This window comes from Aptenodytes patagonicus, chromosome 2, assembly GCF_965638725.1.
Source record: "Aptenodytes patagonicus chromosome 2, bAptPat1.pri.cur, whole genome shotgun sequence".
Lineage (NCBI taxonomy): Eukaryota > Metazoa > Chordata > Aves > Sphenisciformes > Spheniscidae > Aptenodytes > Aptenodytes patagonicus.
Genome location: NC_134950.1, coordinates 34226644 through 34253308, shown reverse-complemented (window position 1 = coordinate 34253308; position 26665 = coordinate 34226644). Strand labels below are relative to the sequence as shown.

Sequence of the window (26665 nt, the reverse complement as noted above, 5' to 3'; positions counted from 1 at the left end):
AACGTACATCTTGAGAAAACTGGGTTGAGATTTTACAGAATTATTTTTCATCAGTTTCTGAGATGCGCGTAGTTTGCAACAGGATTTAATAAATGCTGATTTCACAAATACAAGTCATACTAAAAAGCAGAAGCATTGAGGTGAGCTGCATACCATTTTGAAGCTGTTTGTATTTTCCTAATGGTACTCATTTATGAATGGTACACACTAGCACAGCTTGAAAACCGCTGGTGTGAGAGGAATTACATGGTTGGGCCTCCGAATTATTTCTTTTCCTTGTTGTCGATCTTGCTATGAACATTTTCATTCCTAAGTAGGATTTGCTCTGCTAGTCTTAAATGATGAGTAAAGAAAGAGTGGGAGCTTTGGAACCAAACCACTTGGCACTGGAGCTATGTGAGGACTGCTTAATGTGTGGATTGAGGACATGAGACAATTACAGAGTAATAGACGTTACAGATGGAAAAAGACCTGTTAGGTCATCCAGTCTGTCTCCTTACAAATTCAGGGCTATTCCCTACAGAAAATTTTCCAACATTTTGTCCAGTTTGGTTTTAAATATCCCAAATGATGGAGATTCCACTACTTCCCTTGGGATGCTTTTGTACTGCTTTGCAGATCTCATTGCCAAGTAGTTTTTCATGATAATCAGCTGCAGTTTTTTCTTTACTTATTAGTCCTTGTAATTTATTTTTCTTTTCAAAAGTAATTCTTTAATAATTCTAAAAATCAGTCATATAAATATTATGTGTAATTATTAGTATCGCAATGGCTGTCTGTGTTGCTTCTTAATCCTCTGTAGTGAAATTATGTATTTTTAATTTTCAAATGTTTTCCTTTACGTGTCAGCATTGTCAGCTCTCTGATCACTTCCATTGGCCTTCTCTGTAGACTTACACTTACTTATCAGTGCACGTGAACACCTTTTCATAGTGAACCTTTTACCATTTCCGGGTGGACAAATGAAATGTTAGGAAATACTTTGGGTACATTGATATGGACCTGTGATGAGGGTTTCCATATTATTTCAGAGACGCATAGTGAGAGTGCAACAACGAGAAGAAGGAGTAGTCATAGTTTAACTATTCTGAGTGTTCATGTGCGTACGTTAGTGGTATTCCTCTGTGACAATATATAAACAATGTGGAAGTAATTCCTGAATGAATAAATGACTTTTTGCTGAACAACTCCAGGTATAAACTTTATGGTCACAGCATACAGTTGTAGGTTGCCACTGTTACAGACACATATAAACTGTTGTTGTCGCATTAATTTGGGAGTCAGAGTGTTTCCTGATAATTAGCTCTTTTCCCACAATTTTTTTGTGATGCTGGTGTCAAGTATAGTAACTCATAAGGGAGAGTAGCAGTGTTTTATCTTAAAAACAGTATAGACACCAATTCCCACATGCATTTATTATCTGAACAGTTGATTAATTCATTAGGCTAAACCAGCAGTTTGACCAGTTGCTATGTGGCTCTTGAAACACTGTTGACCGTTATATGACATGAAGAACTGTATAGATGTTTTGATGTGAAGTGTCATTAGGGAGTGGCGGTCAGGCCAATTTGAGATTCACTAAACCTTTTCTTAGAAGTCAAATAAAGAACCTCTTTTCTTTCTCTGCCACTCTGTCAAAATTAGAAAATCCCGACATTTAACTTCTAAAAATCAAGAAGGCAGGAGGAATGAAGGGTCTGTCTCCTTCAACAATTTTTGGACTTTTTGTCCAAAACAGTTGGAAAACTGTTTTCCAGAGCTGTGCGTTAAGTCTGTTCTGAAAGGAGGATGTCCCCATGTGCAATGGTTTCTTGATGCAGCTTGGCATAAGTTTCTCAGTTGTTTTCTGTTTACTGAAATGTTGTTTACATTTTGCTCTAGTCAGGTTTGAGTTTCATGTGATTAAGGATCCTAATACCAAATTAGTTTTCATATTCCTTGTGCACAAAATGGACATGCTATGCAGAAATCAACAGGTTGGTTTACAAGGATTCCACCAACCAAACCCACGTCTCAAGAGAGAGTCTAAATTAACCATATGATGCTGCTGATCTGATGTGATTGATCTTTGTGGATTCTGTATTAGTGTTAGCTGTCTTAAATTCTCTGACTTAGGCACAAATGACGACACAGATAGTGAAATATGTGGTTTAACTGGCAGGCATTAATTTTGTCTCTCTCCAGTTCATATATACAGAGCTTAATCTATCTTAATTGGGAACACTGGAGTCTTTAGTCTGATTTTCAGCAAGAGGAAGTCTTTCCAGTGCAGTTGAAAAGGAACAAGCTTTTCTTGAAACTCAGAACTGGATGCATTTGACCATGCCTGAGGATGTAACATGAAGCATGGCTGCACTTGCCAATACATGTTGTTCAGGGCTTATATGGCATGCATTGTATTATCCCACGAGCAATAACCATGGTGCTACATCAACCTTCTTTTATGCAACCTTCCTTAAAAAGAAAAAAAGGGCAAAAAATGAATTCAGCATTTATGTCAAGTAGCATACCCAACCCAACTATTACTGGAGAGATAAGATGGTATTTTTATTAAAGACAAATGTAGAAGGTAACCAAGAACACATCTGTGTTCCTTGAGTTCCATGCTCTGGAGTTCTCAAGTGTAAGTGGTGACCCAGGACATTGGATAGCTGTGGCTACCTGGATGGAGATGATAAGTATGACACATACTGCTTGTAATACAGCAAAGAGTATATTTCTCACGTGCAGTCTGCTTAGCCTTCTCAACTGTCTTTGTAGCCACTGAATTGGGAATGCAGTATTTACTGCTGACTCCTTCCTGTAAAATGGAAAATAAATTCAGCTGTGTTTATGTAGAAAAGGAGGAGGATTTAATTGTTATGAGGCAAATGTTAATTGTAATAGCAGTTAGGCCTCCATTTCATAGTCACCTGGGTCAGACTGTGCTCCATTCATGCCCTCGAAGAAGCTTGTCCTGTCCAAAAAGTAAGACTAAAATCACTGGAATTCTAACCAACACAACATGGGTCTTTTTTTCACTGCTGGAAACTGTAATCAGTTTGAAGGGTTTTGTTCATATGTGCAAACAGGATATGCCGAGCAGAGCTCCAAAATCCTGACAGTAGGCAGCATTTTCTATCTGCTCCATCAACCAATTGGGAAAACTTTTTATTGGCTATTGTGGACTGCTTCAGGAAGGTTTCCACTCTTTCCAGGATAGCTTGTGCATTTGCTATCACAGTGGTTGTGTTCAGCAGCTCTGATGAAGATAAGGCCACCAGCCCACTCAACCTATATGAAAAAAGCCCGTAACACAACGCTGTAAAAACAAGACAGACCTCTCCTGAACTGCAAATATCCTGGAATGTTCCTACTGTGTGACCGAATATATCCTTGAAAATGGTAGCTGTTATCATACTTCTGTTACCTTTTCAGGACCAGGATGGCATCTTTGCAACTGATTGTATATGTGTGTGTTCCATTTCTTTCTATCCCCTGAAGTTGCAGGAAATGAGAGTGGGTTCGCTGCAAGTTCCTGGAGAAAGGTTTTTTCCTACCCTTTCCCTAAACCAAGTAGACATTTGCTTGGATGTTACTTTGCATCTTCCAGGCGTAATTCCATTATAGTACCTATGTTACTTGAAAAAGGGATGTTATAGCACATAAAGCAAGTTTGAAGGTCCTCACTAAGTTTAAAGGACTTAGTTTTCTGTTTGATGTTGGCAGCGAGATTATTATTATTAAATTGATTACTGATCATATCCTAATTTTCAGTGATTTAGTCAATATTAAGTATGTAATTTCTCTTCCAAATACATGCTGCAGTTCAGTACTCTGGGTACATTTGACTTGGAATTGGAAATTTCCCTTGCATCCTGACACCGAAAACAGTGCAGTCACCCAGCAAAGAATTTTGTATGTCCGTGTCTTCCTCCCATTACCCTCTGATTTTTAATTAAATGGCAGTTGGTAGCAATTGGCCATTATTCTTATATCACAAATGTGTTCATGCACCATGCACGTTTGAATGCAAACTACAGTTGCTTCAGTGATGCTTTCTTATCTACTTTGTCTCCCAAAAATCATGATTCTGGGTTGTCTTGTTGAACACATGTCCTTCTGTAAGGTATATCCAGTTATTCCTGAATACATAATCAGTTCTGGACCCGGTCTTCATGTTGTTCCTTTAGATTTCTGGTGCGGCCACAACTGACTTGATTTTACTTAGCTGTCTGATCTCAAACCCACCCAGGAGCTGGAAGTCATAGAGTAATGTGTTATCTGAGGCAGACCCACTTCCTGGTCCATCATATGTGCCAGAAATGTACATCTGAATATGGAGAAAGAAATGAAAAGTCCATGTCATTGAATCTTGTTTGAAAGATTAAAAAAAACCCCAAACAATCACCGTTAAAATTCTAAAGTGGAAATTGCAGAGGTGTACCAAGAAAAAGTGAATTGACTTGCCACCAACAGTTTCTGTGAACAAATATGATGCATTACTTTCTTATACTGCAAGCTTTAAGAAAGACTTCTAAGAGGCAACAGTCATGGCTGTCAATCCTGCTTTGAACCATTGCAGTTTTTCTTTGCAACTTTACCTTTTCCTGTTCTGACTCATTGACTTCTCGCATCCACTGTGTTCCTTCTAAGTGAGCTGCAAGCTGCCAGCTTCAAATGCTAGGCAAGTTTCTTGCTGCAAAAGCCTCTCTGTCTGTCAGTTCTTATTTAATGGGGCACAATTATTAACCTTAATTATACTTGCAATCCTTAATTACACTCAGAAGCAATTCTGTCTCGAAGTTCCATGTCACAGTGGACCTGATTTGTGGTCCTGCATGAACTACAATTCTTCATGACGGTCTTTTTGTGCTTTATTTAAGGACTGAGCTAGTTCCATCCCTTTCCAATTTAACACAGTCATGGAAGTATAGAATTGTGATGTCCAGTGCGGAGTATTTGTGTCACATGCATGGTCCCTCTTTCTTCATCTGCAGGAAACAGGCCTGCTGTAAACAGCAGGACCATTTTCTGTAACAATAAGGAAAACAATTTAAAGGTGTAATTTCATAGTTAGCTTAAAGCATTGATTGCTGGATGTCTTTTCCTTCTACAGAGAAGCTTGCTTATCTGGCTAAAAGTCCAGGAAAATGAAAATCAGTATTCTTCATGTGGGCACATGATGGCTGCTGCAGCACAAGGACTTTATGGAACACCTTCTAGAACATGAGGATTGTGGGTTTTTTAAGGCAGCACATCTTCGATCAGTTTAATCTACCATGTGTATATTCTCATTGTGTCCCCTCCTACAGAGTTTATCCTTTTTGATTTTGAGAAAAATACCCAACTAGCTACTACTTGCAGTAGGTGCCTCTGGATTCATGTTATTATTCACTTAGCTAAATATTTTGTTGTAGGTTACATTCAACCATGTCCTTGCAACTCCTCTGTGCCCTGTCATGGGACGAAAGGGCTGATTATAACATATGTGTAAATGCATGGCAAATAAAACAGAGTATTATGTGTATTTCTGCTGCCTGTCAAATATATTGAGATTTGAGAAACTTGTATGCATTTGTTTTCCATAATACAATCTGAAATCTTGGAGCAGTGGAGTTAATGTCCCTGACTATGCACATCAGCAAATACAATGCTTTTAGATGCTGTGGTTGTTGGGGGTTTTAGAGGGATTCCTGTGCTTGACTAAATCAAATAACCCTTTTCTATGAAAAACACAATCTCTATTCTTGATATCTGGTGCTTAAAATCTGTAGGTAGAAGACCTACTCATTGTTACTCATACCAAAATACTGCCCCACATACTTGTGCCCTTCCTCCCCACTTTTGACCAATACATCCAGCACCCTTTGGATATTGTTTATCTTTGTACCTTTTCTGAATTGAGGGCCAAAGAGGGAGAAAATCCCTAAAGTATATGTCTATACTCCTCCTCAGTTTTTTTTTTCTTTTTTTTACCTTTTTAGTTTAATGGGAAGGTGTTAAAAGTTCCGCATGAATGTATGTGAAATAGCCTGGAATCCACAAATCATTTGGTTGCACCTTGCAGTCCCCACCCTGGAGGCTGAAGTGTACTCGAGCCTGGTCCTTCTGCTCCATCCTAACCTGTATCTGGCAAAATTCTCAGGTATCTGGTGGTATCATTTACATAATTTAGGTCTTGATCTGCTGTTAAATATTTCTGTTATTAAGAACAGAAAATGGGCTAAAAAAAGAGATTTCTTATATATTCCCATTGAAAGATCGTCTTTTGCATCTAACTCTGTTGAATTCTTTTTTCACCTGAGAATTTTCCCAACACATCTTTTTCATAACTATGCTGTGCACATCATTCATGGCTGATTTTTGTAAATCTTGGTATCTTTTTCCAAAGACAGAATTTGATAGGTCTAATTTTCAGTGGATGAACACGAAAATGAAACTAGAATTTCTTGTGTTTACAGAGACTTCTGGGATTTTCAATAATGATGACTTAGGATACATAAGCGTGTGTGGCTTAAAGTGATTAATATACAATGTTTTGACAGATTCTGCTTACTGTTACTGAAGTTGTTGATGGCTGGTGGTTGCTATAAAGGTTAAAATAGTTATTTTAATATGGTTTGGTGAAGGAATCTGTAGAGTAATTTCTCTGCAAGTTTCAATTTCTGCTGAGTTTTGGTTTGTTTTTTTTTTTTTTTTTTAATAAAATATATTCCTTTTGAGTATGCATTAATATTGAGAGATGAAAAGCAGAAAAAATAATTTGACCTTTCACTGTTGAAAGCATAAATATTTATCATTTTCTTCAGTGATGTTTACTGGATTTGAAAAGGATTAAGTGAATAGTAATATTGAACACCTATAATATGTGGCCTTTTGACCTATGGTGAACTGTAATTGTTCTTTCTTAGTTAAAACACTTCCACACTGTTTGTAGGGATTTCCAATATAAACACAGCCAGATTAAAGTGCACCAGCACTTCCCTGCCATCTGGGAAAGACGGTATCCTTTCAAGAGAGCTTGATTGGAGTGATAGGAAGCGTTACATAGCATAGGACTGAGAAATGATAGTGCTAATGAGCTTATCTCTTCAGTAGTACTGAAGTAATTCCCCCCCTTCCCCAGATCAGCAGCAAGGGAGATCTCTTCTTAGCAATAACAAACAATAAATTATTGGTGTGGGTTATTACCAAATAATTTGTGGTCATGGATCAGGTTTCTGCTCTAAAGCTAATGCACGAATAGAAACCCAAAAGATGATTCTTGGTCAGAAGTGCTCAAAAAAGTCAAGAACAAAGAAAGGCGAATGCTCCACCTGTGACATGGTGCTTCACCTGCAGAATACATTTGCTTCCCACCTGCCCACACAGTCGGATTGCTCTGTAGTTTGCCGTTGGTTATTATCTTCTGTGAAGCACAATGGGAATGGCTACTTGGAGGAGTGATGGAAAAAGGGCTGGCCGCTGCCACCACAGTGTTACTCATCTACTTTGCATCAGTTGCTGAAGTTTGATATGTTGTCAAGGAAGATGTCAGCCAAAATCTAGCTGTGGGCTGAATGAATTACTTTGAGGAAGGCAGTCTGCTCTTACCTATTTCTTTGTTGTTTACTCCTCAGTTATGGGAAGGGATTACTGTGTACACGCAGTACAGTTGAACTTTATAAATCAAATGTTGTCAGGACTCAGTGAATTTACTGTGCATTTGCAGATTGACTGCTGTGCGCATATTTGTGTAGAAATGCAGGCAGTGGGACTCAAACCTGGGGGAAGGTAGGATGTCAACTGAATTCAAACTTGCCACTTAAATCTTGTTCTAGGAGAATATTACTCTTCAATATACTCAACTACAACATTAGACAGAAAATTTTTCTGCCCGTGACTGACTGCTCTTAGAGGCTTCTTCTCCTCAATCCCACTGATTTACTCCACTGCAGATGTTTGGCTGTCTAGCAGCCCGGCTATAATTTAATGGGAATCCTGAGCTTGTCCTCTTTGAGTCTAAAGTTTGCAAAGCACATTCAGCTTCTCAACTCTGATACTTAACAGCACAGCTTGGCTTTGAAACTTTTACTTACTCTTGGTATGCCGTAGTTGTTAGCACAATGTTAGAACATACGTATTTTATTGACTGGAGCTGCCTCCGGTATAGTGCGCTCCTCAAAGAAAAGTTAAAAAAACCCCAACAAACAAAAACCTCAGCAATCATGAAAAATTACTTTTCATAGGTAAAATTCCCAACCCTGTGCGTGCCCCATAGTCCACCTACCTTTTTTCTCATGTGATGATCTACTTTCCAGATGGGCCATTTTGCATGTGGGGGTGTGCAGTTGCTTAATTCAAAGTCCTCTGAAGAGGACTCAGCATCTGGCTCATGGCTACTGCCTGCTTAACCCTTGACTCTCCATGATCATGGATGAACTTGCTGTGAGTTGGATTTCAGTTGAACTTTTTAAAATGCTTTCTGAAAAAGAAAATAAATTTCCTTACATTCAGAGCAATATGATAGAGATTTTGTGTCAACAGGTTCTGTGAGGAATCTGTTAATCTATGTAACATTTTTGATTTAACATAGAGAATTGAATTGTATAAACGGTATGTACCAAAACAGGTAAACAAAGTTAGGCTAAGCCACTTATTCAACATATAAATATTTCCAGAAATGTTTTTTCGTATCGCAGATGCAGGGACTTGGGGGATAGGACAGTGCACTCCAGTTCTCTGTTCTTCCTTTCTTCTTTTGAATCCCTTCTCCCTGCAAGCTGTACATTAGTATTTGATTGCAAGAAAACTGGAACAAAGGAAAATTTAACATAATCCTAAGTCAATTCGAGGGAATTCTCCTTCATAAGAAGTATCCAGATTTACTGTCATAGTGGATGTGCATTCACATTTTTTGGAAGTGACAAGGAACAGCTTTTATAAGAGAAGAGGGTACCTGAGGAATGGACAGAGTAATGTTGTAACTAAATGTGTAAACAGATGCTAGCTTACAAAATGTATGTTTTGCTTTTAGAGATTTATTACCTGCAGCTGTTCATTACACCCTCCTCCATTGAGATAGGATAAATGAATTTGTAAGTGCTCCAAGTTCATTTCAGTACAGAGTGAAACAGGTTCGCATACAGTAGTATCAGTAATATTGAATAGCTACTGTTTTTTCCATGTGTTTTTCTTTCTTATCTAAGTGAGTGTCCCAAAATTAAACTGCATTTATTTAACTGAGCTTTGTTGATTATCAACACAGTATCTTTTCTTGCAATTTTAAACTTTATTACTAATGTATTTTATTTAGATTACTTTAGATTGGGAATTATATACAAACCAACTTGGAAGAGGAAAAATCAAATCCTATTGCTCAGAAGAGGTAGTAAAATAGGGCAATATGTGCCACACCTTGCTTCTAGATTTCACCTGAAAGGATCCTTCCTCTATATCTTTTCCTTTTCCTAGATTGTGACACAACAGACATGTGTAATGATGATTTAGAATTCTAGATAAATTTTAGAAGATACAGATGGGAAAATATGAAGTAGAGAGAACAAAGAGGAATATAAGGTGGCTAAAGATTTAGTAAAGGAAGACGACAGGTTATGCTGAAAGGTCAACTATCAGACTGTAAGTATGTCATTAGCAGAATTCACTAAGGATTTTTCTTCGGTGAATTTTGTTTTTAATAATTGGGTAAATTATTTTTGTATAAAAAAGTAGGTGGTTCCTAAAATTTTATTTTCTGATAACATATACTAGGGAGAGTGCCAAGAAAGGAAAAAGCCTTATTAGGTTAAGTATTATATGGTGACCAGAACAAGCTACATAGACTGTCCATGAACTTAGCTGGACATAAACTCTTCAGGAAAAAAAGAAACTTCAGAAAAGCTTTAAAAAATGGACACTAATGTCAAGAAAAATAGCTATTTTTAAGATAGCAATTTACTGAATTATATTATGGATATAGTGTATTATATGATGAGATTCTCAGAAGTGTAGCAAATTATGTTAGTAAAATTAAAATACAGTCCAATGAGAAAAGATAGTTTATCATATATAAAGCAAAAAACTCCAGACTCTGTGACTTGAACTCAGCTGGCTTTCACTGAAGTTATAAAATGTTGTAAGAGTTCAACTATTGTTAACATCCTGACAATAAGACTAATGCAAAGTTGCAATGTTGAATGAAATATTAAAAAGTGCTACTTGTTTTAAATGAGTTTAAGGTTGTGGGTTAAAAAAAAAAAAACTATTGAATTACTTGAAAAATCATATGTGACCATTTAAATAAAGGAGTTATTACAATACATAAGTCCAAGAGACCCATTTTGGGACCTGTCTATGCAGCCTTGATTGTGGCATTTCTTTGTTCATAGTCCTATACATTTTCCTTTTAATATACAGATTTTTATGGATTTATTATAAAATTGTACATTATTCATTACTGCAATTGCTCTGCATTTTGGTTTTGTGTAAGAAATCACATCCAGAGCTATGCTATCTATATTGTAGTTCCAGTGCTGTCTTCTAGGTGATGTTATATTTTTTTACCGCTTGTTAAAGTCAAGCAGAAAAAATCATTGATATGTGTCTGTACCAAATTCTTGTACACACATCAAGTAGAAATAAATAAGATAAAATAACACCAAATCCTACTAAGGGAAATGATAGTGCTTGATAAAGTCCCTGGGAATTGCAATAGGTACAGATAAACCCTCCAGTCTTGGAAATGATCAGGTAGGAATGGAATGCCATTTCCTCCTGGAAATGGCAGGTAGGCAGTCTCCTTTTGGTTATATTTCTTCTATTGTTCTGGTATGGACAATTACCATGTCAAAGGACTTAACCAACTGCTTTAAAATGTCATTAATTTTCTTAAATTAAATGTATCACAGGAAATAGCTCCAGTGCTTAATTTCAGAAGCTTGGATAATATACTGTGGAGCTATCTTGGGACAAGCAGTCCTCTAACATTTTGTTTGCCCTTGAGATTTAGAAGGAATCATATCTATAGTATTCATAATAAGTAGCAATCTAACCAAGTTCAAATTAGATGTGAACAAATGGATTAACAAGCACCTCATTAAAATTTTAATTTCCATTTCATTTATCACTTTTAATAGAATCAACTCTGTTTCAGGGTGGGGGAGGATCCATTTCCAAATATAACGTTAATTTCACTTGTTTTTATCAATAGCTTGATTTTTTCCTATAAAATGTACTTTGTATAGTTTCAAAATATCTGGCCTGCACATAAAACTAATAAATATTTAAAGAATAAAGAAAATCCAGATTGATTTAGTGGATATTTTTTAAAGTATTGAACTTTATAGTACTGTTGTCTGTAGTATTTTCCTCTAAGTGCTGATGTGTGCTTACTTGTAATGATTTTAAGAAGAATAAATGAATTTAAAATAAGTACATATTGGGGAGTTATTTAAATAATTTCACTGAAAATATCAGTGTACATATTTCAGAAGTAAATTCTGACTTTTAAACTTTACATTCAGATTCCAACTTCAAAGCGATATTTTTAAGTACTTTGAATTCCTTGGATAGCATATATCATAAACATGTGCAGAATTTTCAGAATTTAATATTTTCTTTCAAATAAAGCTATTCTAAAGCCCCAACTTGAATATATCTATTACTGAAAAATGATTTTATAGAAAAATGCATGTCTTAAAAATGTGTTTTATTAACATATTTATTTTCAAGGGAAAAATATAATGAATTATAGGAACATAAGAATTGTATCTTGTGGTGGTTCATCTGTCCTTTGAAGTTCTTGTATTCAGTCGTGATGTGTTCCAGGTGTCAGGTGCCAGTTTTTTAGTTACAGAAAGCTTTTTCTACAGGCAGGTTTTTCCCCAAATATTTACTTCATACTCTTTTTCATTTTGCACTGACATGTATTATACTGATCACTGAGAGAAACAGAATAATTATTTAGGGCCCTTTTTCTATGTAGCACCAGTATGAATGTCAAATTCTTAAGTCTTTATCAAATAATTTACAGAGAGATCCAAATCAATTTAAATTTTTACACAGCATATGGGAAAGCAAGTAGTTTTCACTGTAATGGCAGGCTGTGTGCTTGACAGAGAGAAAAGAAGAATGGGAATAGTATTTCAGTCACTTGCAAGATTCTTCCAGCACATGTTTTGGGCAAGAGAGAAACAAATAATATGAACAAACAAATGTCTGAAAAACAAACCAAAACAAAGTAGTATGTTGCTTATTTAAAATGGAGAAATATATGTTAGGCTTCTTGGGTGTCAGTGCAGGTCAAGGCTAAACTCAGTAATTGTCAGGGTTTTTTTGGTGCTTTGTTTTTTTTTCTTCTAAATAACTATATTTAAATGTAGCTTCTCTGTAATATTGTTATTTTAGACAGCTATTTTTCACTGAATTGATTGCAGCTGTGGTGCAAAAATCTGAAACTGAAATAGGTACCAGAGTGTTCATTAGGATCTTTAATAAAAAATAAATACCCAACCCCCCCCAGCAATTAATTAAAAATAAAGCCAATCATTCTAAGAGTAGCCTCTGCCATAGTAAACCATGAATAACATGTTTCTCACTGTTTTTCAGTTAAAGTGGTTCTGAGAACCCAGAAAAACTACCTTAACTGGTTAAGAAAGCCATAATTCAAGAAAATGTTCCGATTTCACATCTGAAAGATAAAGAAAGATTAAAGATAAAGAAACCTTGCGTGAGTGCATGCACATATGCATGTGGTAGTGCTCTTGGGTTTGCTGCTGAGAGTGACTACTTTTTTCAGGGAGAACTGTATGAGCAGGTTAATGAGGACAAAAAGGTTGTCTTGATGTAAGTGACGTATCAGGTCAGATTAAATATGTTTTGAGGCCTCTGTTGTTCCACTGCTTCAATAGCCTGACTTTCTCTTCTGCTAGATTCCTTTATGTGTTTGAACTTCTGTTTGGCAAAAGAATGAATAGAATCCTTTCTTTTTCTTGAGTCTTCTTTTTGTTCTTGAGAGTTTTGTTTTGTCTTGCCTCAAGTTTATGTTCTGTGTAATTATATCTCTGGTATAAAGATGTCTAATTTCATGTACTTGATGTCACCCTAGGTCTGCAAATTCATTTATATCGTACAGATGCAGAGCTAATTTATAATAGATGCCATTTTGTAAATCATACCTTGCTGTACTATTTTATTAAGTAATGTTTTGACAGGTTCTAATCAAACTTTTCTTTCTAACTTGTTGGAGACAAAAGAAAATGTCAAGGCACTAAAGGGTACTTTGAGTTATTAAGGTAAATTAATTCTAGTAATTGCTATGAAGATAGAAGATTGAAGTACAGGCTAAGGTTAATAAAGATAATTTAGACATTTTATTTATATATATATACTTTCTGTTTCTGTCAGGATTTACATTTCCCAGAATGCCTGTTTAGTATGGATTTCAACTAGTGGACTGAATGTATCTGAAGACCAGGCACATAGCTGGAAAAGTACAAATAACTTTTTGCTCCTTTTCCACAAGCTACAGTTTCCTCCTGTAAAATGAAGTCACAGTTTATTGAAAAGATGTCTTGGGGGAAAAAAAAAAGAAAAAAACAAATAAAATCAAAACCCAGAGAAGAACAAAAAAAGTCTGTTAAGCTCATTTGGCTGGGTATTTTCAAAGACACAGCGTTGTCTTTCTGCCATTAAAAAATCACACGAAAAAACCCAATCTTTTAAGGAAATGTCTACAAAAAGGCAGATGCAATGAGTAAGCATTTCTGTTCTGAGTATTTCTGTTCTGTGAAGTATTAATACACAAAATGATGATGAAATACTGTCATCAAAGGCAAGTCTCCAACACTGACAGATATTTTTTAACATCTTTGTGATTGAAAGACTCAGAGCACTTTTCTTTTTGTATCTTTTTAATGTCTTAATCAAAATGTCTAAGGTACACAGCTGAATGCTTACAAAAGTCCAGCTAGTCTCTGGGGGCCTATGGTGGCTTGCACATTTGTGGTGTTATTTGACAGATTATACAGTAGGCCATTTCAAGCATTGTTCAAGTCAGTAGACAATCCAAAACCATAGTGCAAAGTGGTTTTTAGTAAAAATTCTAGTGAAAAGATTTCTTCCTTCTTAAGTGAATGAATGGCAATAATATTCACATAGAAATGCTCTCCTGATGCCTGTTATGACTTAAATCTTTAGATTTTGAGATTGATCGTGTAGCTCAGTTTCAAACTTAGCGATTATCATAGGATCATGTAACGATTCAGGTTAGAAGGGATTTCAAAAGGCCAACTCCCTGCTCAAAGCAAGATAGGCTGTAAGTCAGACTTTACCCAGTCTGAACTTGAAAACCTCCAATGGTGGAGTCTGCATAACCTGTCTGGGCAACCTGTTCCAGTGCTTGACTGGCTTTTAGCGTGAAAAGAAATTTCCCTGTATCCAATCACAACCTTTCTTATTTCAACTTAAATGTTCATTGTGTGTCACAGGGTATGTGCTCTGACCCCTGCCCATCTTGGTGGCCCTCCACTGAGCATAGTCCAGTTTATCAATGGCTTTCTTGTAGTGGGGGAAGTGACAAAATAGAATGCACTACTCTAGATGCCAACTAGCAAGTACTGGGATAAAGTGCTGAAGGGGAGTAATCACTTCCCTGATCTGCCAGCTGTGTTCCATGTGGCCTAGGATGGTGCTGGCTGCCTTTGCTGCCAGGATGCACTGCTGGCTTATTTCAGCTTGCTGTTTGCCAAGACAGGTCTTTTCCAGCAAAGCTGCTCCCCAGGCACTCCGTCCCCAGCCTGTAATGGTGCAAGGGGTTCTTCTTTCCCAGCTGCATGACTTGGCCTTTGTCCTTTTTTAATATCTTACAGTTTGTGTTTGGCCATTCCTCTAGCCTGTCCAGGTCCCTCTGACTAGCAGCCCCACCCTCCAGCATATCTACCGATCCCCCCCCGTTCGGTGTCATCTGCAGACTCAATGAGAGCGTAGTCTGTTGCCTCCTTTGGGTCATTGATTGGGATGTTAAAGAGGAGAGATCCCAATACAGACCCCTGTGGTACTCCACTTGTTGCTGGCCTCCAGGTAGAGTTTAACACATTAACCAGTACCCTCTGAGCCTGACTATCCAACCAGTTTTTTAATTTGTCTAGTTGTCCATGCATCCAGACTAACATCTTGCGTTGGATACAAGAATATTGTGGGAGACAGTGTTTAAAGCGTGCTGGTCAATAGTGGGTTCCAGCCACAGTTTAAATGTCCTGGAACGAAGAAAAATGTTGATGCCATTCAGGACTTTTCCATTGTTTCCATCTGGAAGGTAGTCCATACCCTGATGGGCAAAATAATAGCCATTTTTATACAAACAAATGTGTCTGAAGCCAAATTGTTTATCATTTTCAGATAAGTTGTTTAGGACTGGTGCATCACTGCTTGAAGCAATTTGATAGTTTATTATCCCTTGATAAAGATCATAGACTTCGGATATATTTAAGTATGAAAGCCTCCAGTTGATCCAAAATGTGTTTAAAAACTATCATCTGATATTCACATATACGGAGTTTGGAACACCCCACAGCAGAATAGGAAACTTTATGACATGAAAATGCATGCAGGAGCAAGGAAGTGATTTGCTTCTGAGAACCTGAATAATCTGTGAACTCAGGCAGTCTTTTGTTGCTGTTGTTTAGTCATCCATTATTACTTTTAAAACAAAAGCTTGTACCCTTGACTTGCTTTTCATCAAATCAAGGCATTTATTTCCTGCATATTATTTATCTGTTTTACTAAACAGTTTTTTGAAGGGCTGGCTTATATTTCTTTTCTTGACAGGAAAACCTGGCTTGCTGAAACTTAAACTTTTTTCTTTCAGTATGGCAGAACTTTTATTAAAAAAAATGTATCATTTTGACTTGAGATTCACAGTGCTCCATTTGGATATGCTAACAAAGAATTTGCAGCCTCTGTTTATGCCAAAATGGCCTTATGTTTTCATTCTGATAGATATACAACTGTGTGTTTTTACCAAAGCCTTATTTCTTTCTCTGCTGGTTTTGGCTGGGGTAGAGTTAATTTTCTTCACAGTAGCTAGCATGGGGCTATGTTTTGGATTTGTGCTGGAAACACTGTTGATACAACAGGGATGTTTTCATTATTGCTGAGCAGTGCTGACACAGAGTCAAGGCCTTTTCTGCTTCTCACACCACCCCACCAGTGAGTAGGCTTGGGGTGCACAAGAAATTGGGAGGGGACACAGCTGGGACAGTTGACCCCAACTGACCAAAGGGATATTCCATACCATAGGACGTCATGCTCAACATATAAAGCTGGGGGAAGAAGAAGGAAGGGGGGGACGTTCGGAGTGATGGCGTTTGTCTTCCCAAGTTACCGTTCAGCATGATGGAGCCCTGCTTTCCTGGAGATGGCTGAACACCTGCCTGCCCATGGGAAGTAGTGAATGAATTCCTTGTTTTGCTTTGCTTGCGTGCGCATCTTTTGTTTTACCTATTAAACTGCCTTTATCTCAACCCATGATTTTTCTCACTTTTACCCTTTCAATTCTCTCCCCCATCCCACTCAGGGGGGAGTGAGTGAGTGGCTATGTGATGCTTAGTTGCTGGCTGGGGTTAAACCACGACACTTTCCAAGTAGCAAAACTCAGCCTTGTAGGAGAACTCTTTATATTATGTTTATGTAGAAAGTCTATTTTCAAGTCTTGTACAGATACTTAAAAAACAAACAAGCAAGCCAGTAGGGTTATTTACCTTTCAGTAAGTCAGATTTTTTTAGTTGTTCTGTACAGGTATTTTCAACAGCCTGCCCTTTTTTTGTCAGAGTTCAGCATTTTACCATTTGAATTGTGGGTGAAGAAGGAACTAGATGATGGTTGAGATTGCTGTGGGTTTTATTCTTGTGTATACCTATGCTATAGAAACTTCTGAGTAAGAATTTCTGAAATTCAGAAATTATTTGTGTACTAGTACTGTGATGCTCACATATAGATATTCTGAAGGTCCAAGGTTAGGTTGTGAGACTCTACCTGGAGTACTGTGTTCAGCTCTGGGGCCCCCAGCATAAGAATGACACGGACCGGCTCAAGTGATTCCAGAGGAGGGCCACAAAGATGATCAGGGGGCTGGAGCACCTCCTGCATGAGGACAGTCTGAGACAGTTGGGGTTATTTAGACTAGAGAAGAGAAGGCTCCAGGGAGACATTATAGCGGACCTTCCAGTACTTAAAGGGAGCCTACAGGAAAGATGGGGAGGGACTCTTTATGAGGGAGTGTAGTGATAGGACGAGGGGTAATGGTTTTAAACTGAAAGAGGGTAGATTTAGATTAGATGTTAGGCAGAAATTCTTTACTGTGAGGGTGGTGAGACACTGGAACAGGTTGCCCAAAGAAGTTGTGGATGCCCTCTCCCTGGAAGTGTTCAAGGCCAGGTTGGATGGGGCTTTGAGCAACCTGATCTAGTGGAAGGTATCCCTGCCCATGGCAGGGGGATTTGAACTAGATGATCTTTAAGGTCCCTTCCAACCCAAACCATTCTATGATTCTATGATTCTATAATTGGGTTTTTTTCAACATACATTTATAGTATTGTAATCCTATATTGCAGTGCAGGGTTGATACTACTAGAGAAGGTATTTAGAATGTATTAGAATTTTGAGTCTGTCACAGTCTTTTTTCCTGTCTTTCAGATGGCATCGACAAAGCAGCTGGTTCTTCGGATCATCTGCCTGCAAGTTGGATGAGAGTTATGATCTGTAGCTCAGCCTGGATTAGATGAACTGTTGACTGACTAGTGGAGCTGTTCAGAGAAGGTGGCTGACATAAAAGCAACTCATGCCATGGTACGCTGATATGATTCAAAAGTTTCTTTCTGAGGTATTTCATATTCATACTTCTTATCTCATATTTGTTAAACCCAAAATATAATTTTTCACTTTTATTTTGAGTGGCTTTCAACATGTTACCTCAGTGTTGTCATGGTAGAATAGAGCAGTAGTCTTTGACTTGTTATCATTGAAACCACTGATGTTGAAAAACAGGTACTGTCTCCCTAAACCTTCCAACATCACCAATTATTGCTACAGGGTTTGAGGCCACGAGAGTGGCTTCTGTGATTACCTCTCCTGTGTCCCTGCAGTTTTCAAGGCTGGATGCATTGACAAAAAAACCTTCAAGAACTCTGGTCTTAAACCCAACCATACAAGTTTGTAGTTTTCTTTTCTCTTGGGTTTCTTTTCTGCCTGTGGTCTTTCCCAGTCTTCTTAGTACCTTTGCTTTTTACTGCCTTACAACTCTTGCAGCCAGGATGGTGGGGAAGTACTGATAAAGGCAGAGGAGAAGACCTTTGACATTAGAAGTTTTTTAAATTATATGCAAAAATGTTAAAATAAGAGTAAAGAGATTAAAAAGGGGCTTTAACAACTTGCTCTTGGCTAAATTGTGTGGCTATTTAGGATTTAGTTGTTTGGGGCTGTTCTGCTGCTGTAAAATCAGTTATGTTTGTGTTGTTCAAAGCATACCAGTGAACATAACCACAGAAATGAACTAGGAAATAAATAAAGATGATTCTTTGTATATTAATGTACTTAAAACATGGGGAAACTTAACTTCAATTGCTTAGTCTTTTTAACCGGATTCGCAGCCCTTTCCACAGCAATATTAAAGATGTTAACACAAAAAGGGTTGTTTCATACATGTTTTGAGTTAGGCATTGAACAAGATACGTGTTACTGAGTAATGATACTGCTGATAGACCTGCAGGATATAAGTATGATTAAGAGTATAGATGTAATCAATCATGTATTTAGTGAAATATATAGCAAATATATTAGAACAGAAACATTTTTTTTACCACTTAGTCTATAACTTGTGATTTTGTCATTATTTGAGTTCCTGTGAGAGCAGTTGGACTGTAAGAGAGTTAAAAACAATCTTCATTTGCTATTACAAATATTTAAACTTCACAGAAGAGCTCATTAAAATTACAACTATTGTGTGAAATTCCCTATTATATTACTAATTTGCTCTCTTTCATTTTATTTCCTATAAAAAGCAGTCTTCTAGTGTCTAGTCTAGCAGCCCGTGACTTAATCATTAGATTTATACTTCCTGTCCATAGAGTGTTGAAAGGTCAGTGGAATCAAAAAACATTGCCTTTGGCCATCCATTATGAGTCATAGACCTACTCTCCTTTGTTGAAAGCAACTATCAGACTATGTAAGAGGTATTCCTTTCAAAGTTGCAATGCTCACTTTGTTTCCCTCGTAATCAGTGGAGTTAAATCTCCCAAGAATTTGGAGCTTCTAAGCAATTTGCTGAAACAGCAAGTGATCTGACTGACCTTAGCCGCCTATTTTGCCAACTCTTTGAAGAAAAGCTGTTTTTAAGACAGGCAATGTCAGGGTAACATGCATAAAAATCATATATTTCTTTAACTATAACTTTAAAGAAAGAATGTTGGCATTTGAAATGCTTTGTAATATCAGTCTCTAAACGTTATTTGTAATTTCAGTCTCTTACTAGAAATGCAATTCACTAGTAAGTTATTTCCTATACAGTTATTTCCTGAGATGAAAAAGATAGTAAAACAAGGTAACAGGAAGGATTTGTTAAGAGTTTATTAAGGACTTGATGGAACTCTTTGCTGCCAGTGATCATCAAATTACTATATTAATTTTAATATCCATACTGTGTGTACTCTGAAGTAATATGTGGATGCTACCTCTAAGTATGGCCTCTAAAGAACATTCTGCCAAAGTGCAGAGTTTGATGCTTTTATCTTGGAATACGTGGCTTGTATGCCAATTATCCTAGCGCCTAAGACCAATGTTGAATGTACTAACTTAAGTACATTGACCCTTGCACTCCAACCTTCTGGGCACTTCTGGTTTACAGTCTTAACTGTCTGGGGACCATATAACAGTTAAGGCAAGGAACATGCCAGCTTTGCAGTGGACTGTCATCAGCATCAATAAAAGGCGCAAGAGTGCTATAGATCAGTGGTAAACATTAAAAACATCTACATACAATTCCTTGCCCCAATTTCTTTGCCAAACGCTAAAAGGCTTTGGGTGCTATTCAGTATCCTCTTCTGGTTCAGACTTTTTGTTTTTTCTTTCCTCCAGTTCAGTCATCTCATTCCAGTGATAAGACCTAGTGAGAATGTCTCTTAAAAAAATAAGAAAAAACCCCTCAGAACTCTTTCTCCTGTTGTTTACACTAGGATTTGTCATGTTACAGTTTGAGAGTAAGATTTCTGCTTTCTAATGGAATGTCTGACAGATACAGCAACCTCATTTAACTTTGAAGTTAGCCCTGTTTTAAGCACAGGGCTGAGCCAGATGACCTGAAAATGTCCCTCCCAACCTAAATTATGAGACAAAATACCCTGAAAGTGTATTTCAGACTCCTATTTTGCCAGGTACCCTTATTGTTCTGTGTTAGCAAAACTATGCTGTTCTTAATGCTTCTCTCATTTAGGTGTCCACCATGATTTCTTAGTAATATTATTTTATGTAGAATACTGCTTTTGCACAGTTTACCAAAAGGAAATAGCTTTTGGTCAGAGGACTTACCTAACCTGCTCACATTTTTTCCAATTTATCTATGCTCTGTTAAGTCTCTTGGACCAGTAATATTAGTAGAATTCTTAGAAATAAAATCTCCAGCATTTATATATGAAGTGAGAATTAAAACCATTGCATACATTTTCAACTTGGGAATCAAATTAGATGACTGTTTTGGGAAAAATCCTGAAATCTTAATGAAAGTAGCAATCTGACAACCTTATATTTTAACAGCATGCTAGCCTGTATATTTAAAACAACATGTAAAGCTTGGGGGCCTGTGTTGAAAGGCCAAATGCCTTTGCTCTGTAGACTTTGTAGACTTTAGTGTATAGACATTTGAATTGTCTCACTGGATCACACCCAAACTCTCAAAGAGTGGCCAGTACTGAAGGGCTAGAAATATTACAATACAGCAAGCATATTTTGATTCCTTTTTGGGTAAAATTCTTCAAGCTCCCAGCAATGTTCATCTTAGTTACAAGTAATATTACCGTGTTTTGTAGCCTTTAAACTTTTATTCTCTGCTTTTCTATTGAGTTACTTTTTAAACCTATAAGCCTGTATGCATTGGTAATTATTACCACACTTCTATCATCATGGTACAAAGAATAGTATTTCCTTGTTTTGAATCATTTTGATGATTTATTTTGAAGCCTTATAATTCTTTTGTTACAAGAATATATAAATTATTCCTTGCTCTCTTTCTTAATACTACTTGTGACTGTATAGGTCTTTGTCACATCTCTTCTGAGTTGGCCCTTTTCCAGATGGACATCGAGTTTATCTCTGACTGTCTGGAAGCTGTTCTGTGTCTTGTTTACCCTTCCTTTGCATTTCGTAAGATTAGATATTCTTTTAAGATGGAAAGCAGTAGGACCAGAATATATGGGTGTGGATGAATGAGTGCTGTAAGAAAGAACTACCGTACCAATGCATGCAGTATGTTTAATTCAATGTTCTGCTCCAAAAGGGGATCATAAGAGGTGTCTGGATCAGTCCATGGCAAATGGTAGGGCTGTGTTTCTAGCCCTGGGGCAGTTGGTTCCAGGTGTACTGGACGCCCCTCCAAGTGAAAGCAAACTGTGGCCTGCACTCTGCTGCCAAAGGGATTGAGAAAAACGCATTAGCAATATCAATTGTGGCATACCACTTGGCTGCCTTTGACTCCAGTTCGTATTGAAGTTCTAGCATGTCCGGCACAGCAGCACTCAGCAGCGGCGTGACTTCATTCAGGCCACGATAGTCTACTGTTAGTCTCCACTCTCCATTAGACTTTCGCACTGGCCATATGGGACTGTTAAAGGGTGAGTGAGTCTTGCTGATCACTCCTTGGCTCTCCAGTCATCGAATAGGCTTGTGGATGGGAATCAGGGAGTCCCAGTTGGTGCGATATTGCTGCCGGTGCACTGTTGTGGTAGTGATTGGCACCTGTTGTTCTTCGACCCTCAGCAACCTCACAACAGAAGGGTCCTCCAAGAGACTGGGCAAGGCAGGCAGCTGTTTAATTTCCTCTGTCTCCAAGGCAGCTATACCAAAAGCCCACCAGTACCCTTTTGGGTCCTTGAAATACCCTCTCCTGAGGTAGTCTGTGCCAAGGATGCATGGAGCCTCTGGGCCAGTCACAATGGGGTGCGTCTGCCACTCATTCCCAGTTAGGCTCACTTCAGCCTCCAATCCAGTTAGCTGTTGGGATCCCCACCTCACTCCAGGAATACAGATGGGTTCTGCCCCTTTATAGCTTGATGGCATTAGGGTACACTGTGCACTGGTGTCCACCAGAGCCTTATACTCCTGTGGGTCTGATGTGCCAGGCCATCAAATCCACACAGAGTCCAGTAAACCCAGTTGTCCCTTTCCTCCCCCTGGCTGGAGGCAGGGCCCTTCTAGTCCTGGTCATGGTATCCATTACTCACTTCTTGTAAATGAGAATCAAAAGTCCCTTTATTAAGACCAGGATTAAGATCAGCCTTTCTACTCTGTCTGGGGAACTGCCCACTGGAAACTGGAGCAGCAATTTTCCTGGAAGAACCCCCTTTTGTGATTGTTCTTGCTTGTAACTCACATACCCATGCCTCTAGGGTTGAGGTAGATTTTCCATCCCACTTCCTCATGTCGTCTCCATGGTCACGCAGGTAAAACCACAGGGTGGCCTGTGGTGTGTATCCACTATATCCTCTCTCTTGAGCAGAGGAACGCTTACTCCTAATGGCTGAGATACTGGCCCATACAGGTGGGGATTAGGACATATCCTCTTTGAATCGCTGGACCTCCTGAGACAGTTTCTCCACAGCCGAGACACAGGCCCATAGGGAGGAAGAGAGACTTTCTTCGTATTGCCAGAGTTGGCCAGCCAATTCATCCACCATTTGTCCCTCTCCATCTTTCCAGGTCATTACTGCCAATGAGTTGGCATACAACGATGGTGTGCTCCGTACAAACTTCTGCCACGTGGGTCGTGTGCACTTGACTTCATCTGGATCTTTGGAAAACTGCTCATTGCCCAGGTCATCATAAATCACCTCCAGCACAGCTAATTCCCTCAGGTACTGGATACCTCTCTCCATGGTGGTCCACTTGCCTGGGTGACATATAACATCTTCCTTGAAGGGATACCTTTCCTTCACACCTGACAGGAGTCTCCTCCAGAGGCTGAGGGCTTGTGCCCCTTTTCCAATTGCTTTGTCAATGCCCCCTTCCCTGGAAAGGGATCCCAGCTGCTTGGCTTCTTTACCCTCTAATTCCAGGCTACTGGCCCCATTATCCCAGCATCAGAGCAGCCAGGTGACAATGTGCTCACCTGGATGATGGCTGAAATCTTTTCACATATCTCGCAGCTCACTTAGGGATAGGGATCAGGTGGTTACTTCCTCGTTTATGAGTTCTGCCTCTTCCTGCTCCTGTTCTCGTGATGGCCCTGCTTCAGAGTAGTCTGCCTCGTCCGCTTCTTCCCTTAGTAGGGGAAGAGTTTCTTCCCTTACTAAATGAGCTGACTTTCACTTCCAACATTTCTTCTTGTGTATAGGGGCAACTGATACTGGCATGGGTTGGTTCTCTGGTTCAGCTGCAGTACCTGTCATGGGGGTTGGAGTGGCCACAGGGCCTGTTGTGGAGGTTGGAGTAACCACAGTGCCTGCTGCCGGGGGTTGGAGTAGCCGCAGTGCCTGTCACTTTGTCATCAGATCCAGAGACCTTCTTTACCCCTTGAGGGTACTGAATAGTGTTGAACAGGGCTTGGTAGTCACGGGCCAGGCCCTAGCATGTTGCAGTGATCTGTGTCTCTCTGGAATTGCCAGGGTGATAGCATACTTTTTCCAAATATTTTACTAATTTTTCAGGATTCTGCACTTGTTCAGGGGTGAAGTTCCAAAACATTGGAGGTACCCATTGGCCTAGGTACTTGCCCATCCTATCCCACACACCCTGCCACTCATAACTACCTAGCCTTGGGGCAGATCTCTGGGTGTTATTTTTAAATAGTTGTTTAATCTTAAACAAGACCTGAAACACATTCAGGAGACATAGCTATAGGAACACGCTAGTTTGAACATCCCAAGGATATTCAAAGTTCTCAAGAGCTGTTGTAACTAGCCTGGAGGAGAAGGGGAAGGTGAAGGAGTGGAGGAAAGTTTCCCCCCTTGTCTTCCCCATAAATTGGCTCTCCAAGGAGAAAAGGTGAAGAGTATAATTATTAATAGTTTCTGAGAGATGGTTCCTGAAGTACAGAGATGACAGCAATGCTGAGTACAAATAACATATTAGTCTCATGACCAGTAATTTTATCATATCATAAGCCAGTGTTACACAGTACAGCAAAATGATAACCTTAATCCAGCCCCCAGAGGTGATAAACAGCACAACAGAGAACACACACAGCAAGTGAGGTGTTACATAACACAACTCTGAAAACAAGCACAACAACTCTGAGAGCAAATAAATTGCGACCAGCGACTATTAACCTAATAATGAATGCTTATAACAAATTTTTTTTACATGCTTTGGTCAGATCTGTCATTATCTCAACCCTTTGAGCCCCACATTGGGCTCCAAAAAGACTGTTGTGGTTTAACCCGGTAGGCAGCTAAACACCACACAGCCGTTCGCTCACTCCCCCCGCAGTGGGATGGGGGAGAGAATAAAAAAAAAAAAGGTAAAACTCATGGGCTGAGATAAACACAATTTAATGGGACAGAAAAGAAAGGGCAAATAATAATAATAATAATAATAATAATGATAAAAGAATATACTAAACAAGTGATGCACAATGCAATTGCTCACCACCTGTTGACCAATGCCCAGCCAGTTCCCGAGCAGCGGACCCCCAGCCAGCTTTTCTCCTAGTTTATACACTGAGCATGACATCATATGGTATGGAATATCCCTTTGGTCAGTTGGGGTCAGCTGTCCCAGTCGTGTCCCCACCCAACTTCTTGTGCACCCCCAACCTACTCGCTGGTGGGGTGGTGCGAGAAGCAGAAAAGGCCTTGACTCTGTGTAAGGGCTGCTCAGCAATAACCGAAACATCCCTGTGTTATCAACATTATTCTCATCCTAAATCCAAAACACAGCACTATACCAGCTACTCGAAAGAAAATTAACTCTATCCCAGCCGGAACCAGGACACCTTTGCTAATGTGTCCAATATGACATCTGGCTTAGAGGTCTGAGTTTGCTGAAATTTCCCTGGTACCTTTTATGAGGATAGTCATTACTTTTGTTTTCCTGCATTCCTGTACCAAAGAAAAACAAAAAGTTACATACTACCATTGGTGATTCAGATTGTTCATTCCTGAGTTGTACTAGAGTATGTGGATGAATACTGCCTCGTCCTGGTGACTGGTTAGAGTCCATTCTGCCTGTTTGTGCTATAACCTCTTTCGCAGTTCAATTTCAGACAGACCCTCTGTTGCAGCCCCTTCTGCGCCCAAAGGGTTCCAATACAGTCATCTCAACTTCTTCTACAAGAAATGCCAGTGCAGAGGCCTCATTTAGCTTCTGTGCAATGACTCTGAGCACTGCTGTTGTACCAAGGTTGTCAGTTGGTCTTACAAACTCCCTTATAGAGTTTTTGCTCCTGATATTTTGGAAAGAAAAAATTAACATTAGGAGATTTGATTCCTCCTGCTAGTTAATATAGATTGTTAAGATCACTGTGTTTTTCGTTTTTTCTTCCTCTTGACTTGCTTTTTTGTGTTTTTACATGTAATATGTTAGAATTTATTTCTATTTTCTTTGCTTAAATACAATTTTGGCTTTTTTTTTTGCCTTTTTTTTTTTTTAATTGCCTCCTTTGTTTTGCTGTTTAGTCAATCTGACATCCATAGTGATATTTGTTCTCTAGATCAGAGTACACCTATCATAGTGTCCATGGCACAGAGCTGCCCTTCCTATGGTGGGTGGTGATAGCTGTTTATTTAAAAAAAAGGGTTATGAATCTTGGCTCCAAATCATTCCTATAAATCCTGTGTAGAATAATAATAGTGATTAGTTCAGCATTTATGGATACATCCATTTTGTTTTCTAGTGCAGATTTGAACATATAGTTAAATTCAGTGTCACCTTCCATTTGTATCTGACACCAGCACAAACTCTGATTTGGGAAGAGGAGAAGTGGCTAAGACAGAGATATGTAAGAAAGTTAGGGAAGGAGGGAGGAAAAAAAGGCAGAGTTCAGTGTAAAGAAGTGGAAAGGAAGATCAAATGGGTAGAAGTGAGAAGAAAGGAAAAAAATGAAAGTGAAAAGATAGCAGATGTACTACATGGTGGAACAAAAATTACATTAAGAAATTATATATTGAACAAGATCAATGACATAGTTATTCAAATAGTAGAATCCAGAATATATCCAGTTAAGTACTAAGCACATAAGTATACAAAATTTTAATTGCTAATGCATATAAGCACATAAAACCTGAAGTCATGAAACACTTAATGACTCAGCTATAAATCAGTTGCCTTCCACCAGTCTCAAACTTAATGTAGCTAGATAGTGGGAGGTGTAGCTTTGGCCTCCCAGTGTCTTGAAGAGCTGTTCCGACCTTTAAGGCGCCAAAGCTATATAGCTAGTTTGACTTCTTTGTGTTTTACACATTTCCTAAATTATTAGGTACAGGGAAGTACTAACGTAAGAATTAT

At 38.5% G+C, this 26665-nt stretch overlaps 1 long non-coding RNA gene across 4 annotated transcripts in view; it reads left to right on the top strand.

Moving 5' to 3' along the window:
• The window catches only part of LOC143156290 (uncharacterized), a 98479-nt gene that overhangs the window by 19210 nt on the left and 52604 nt on the right, over positions 1-26665 (top strand). For 3 of the 4 annotated variants that reach the window (XR_012994594.1, XR_012994593.1, XR_012994596.1), the window contains exon 2: positions 17654-17840. This is a non-coding gene — a long non-coding RNA (uncharacterized LOC143156290). The remainder of the gene's footprint in view (positions 1-17653; positions 17841-26665) is intronic. The other variant, XR_012994595.1, reaches the window with a different exon arrangement.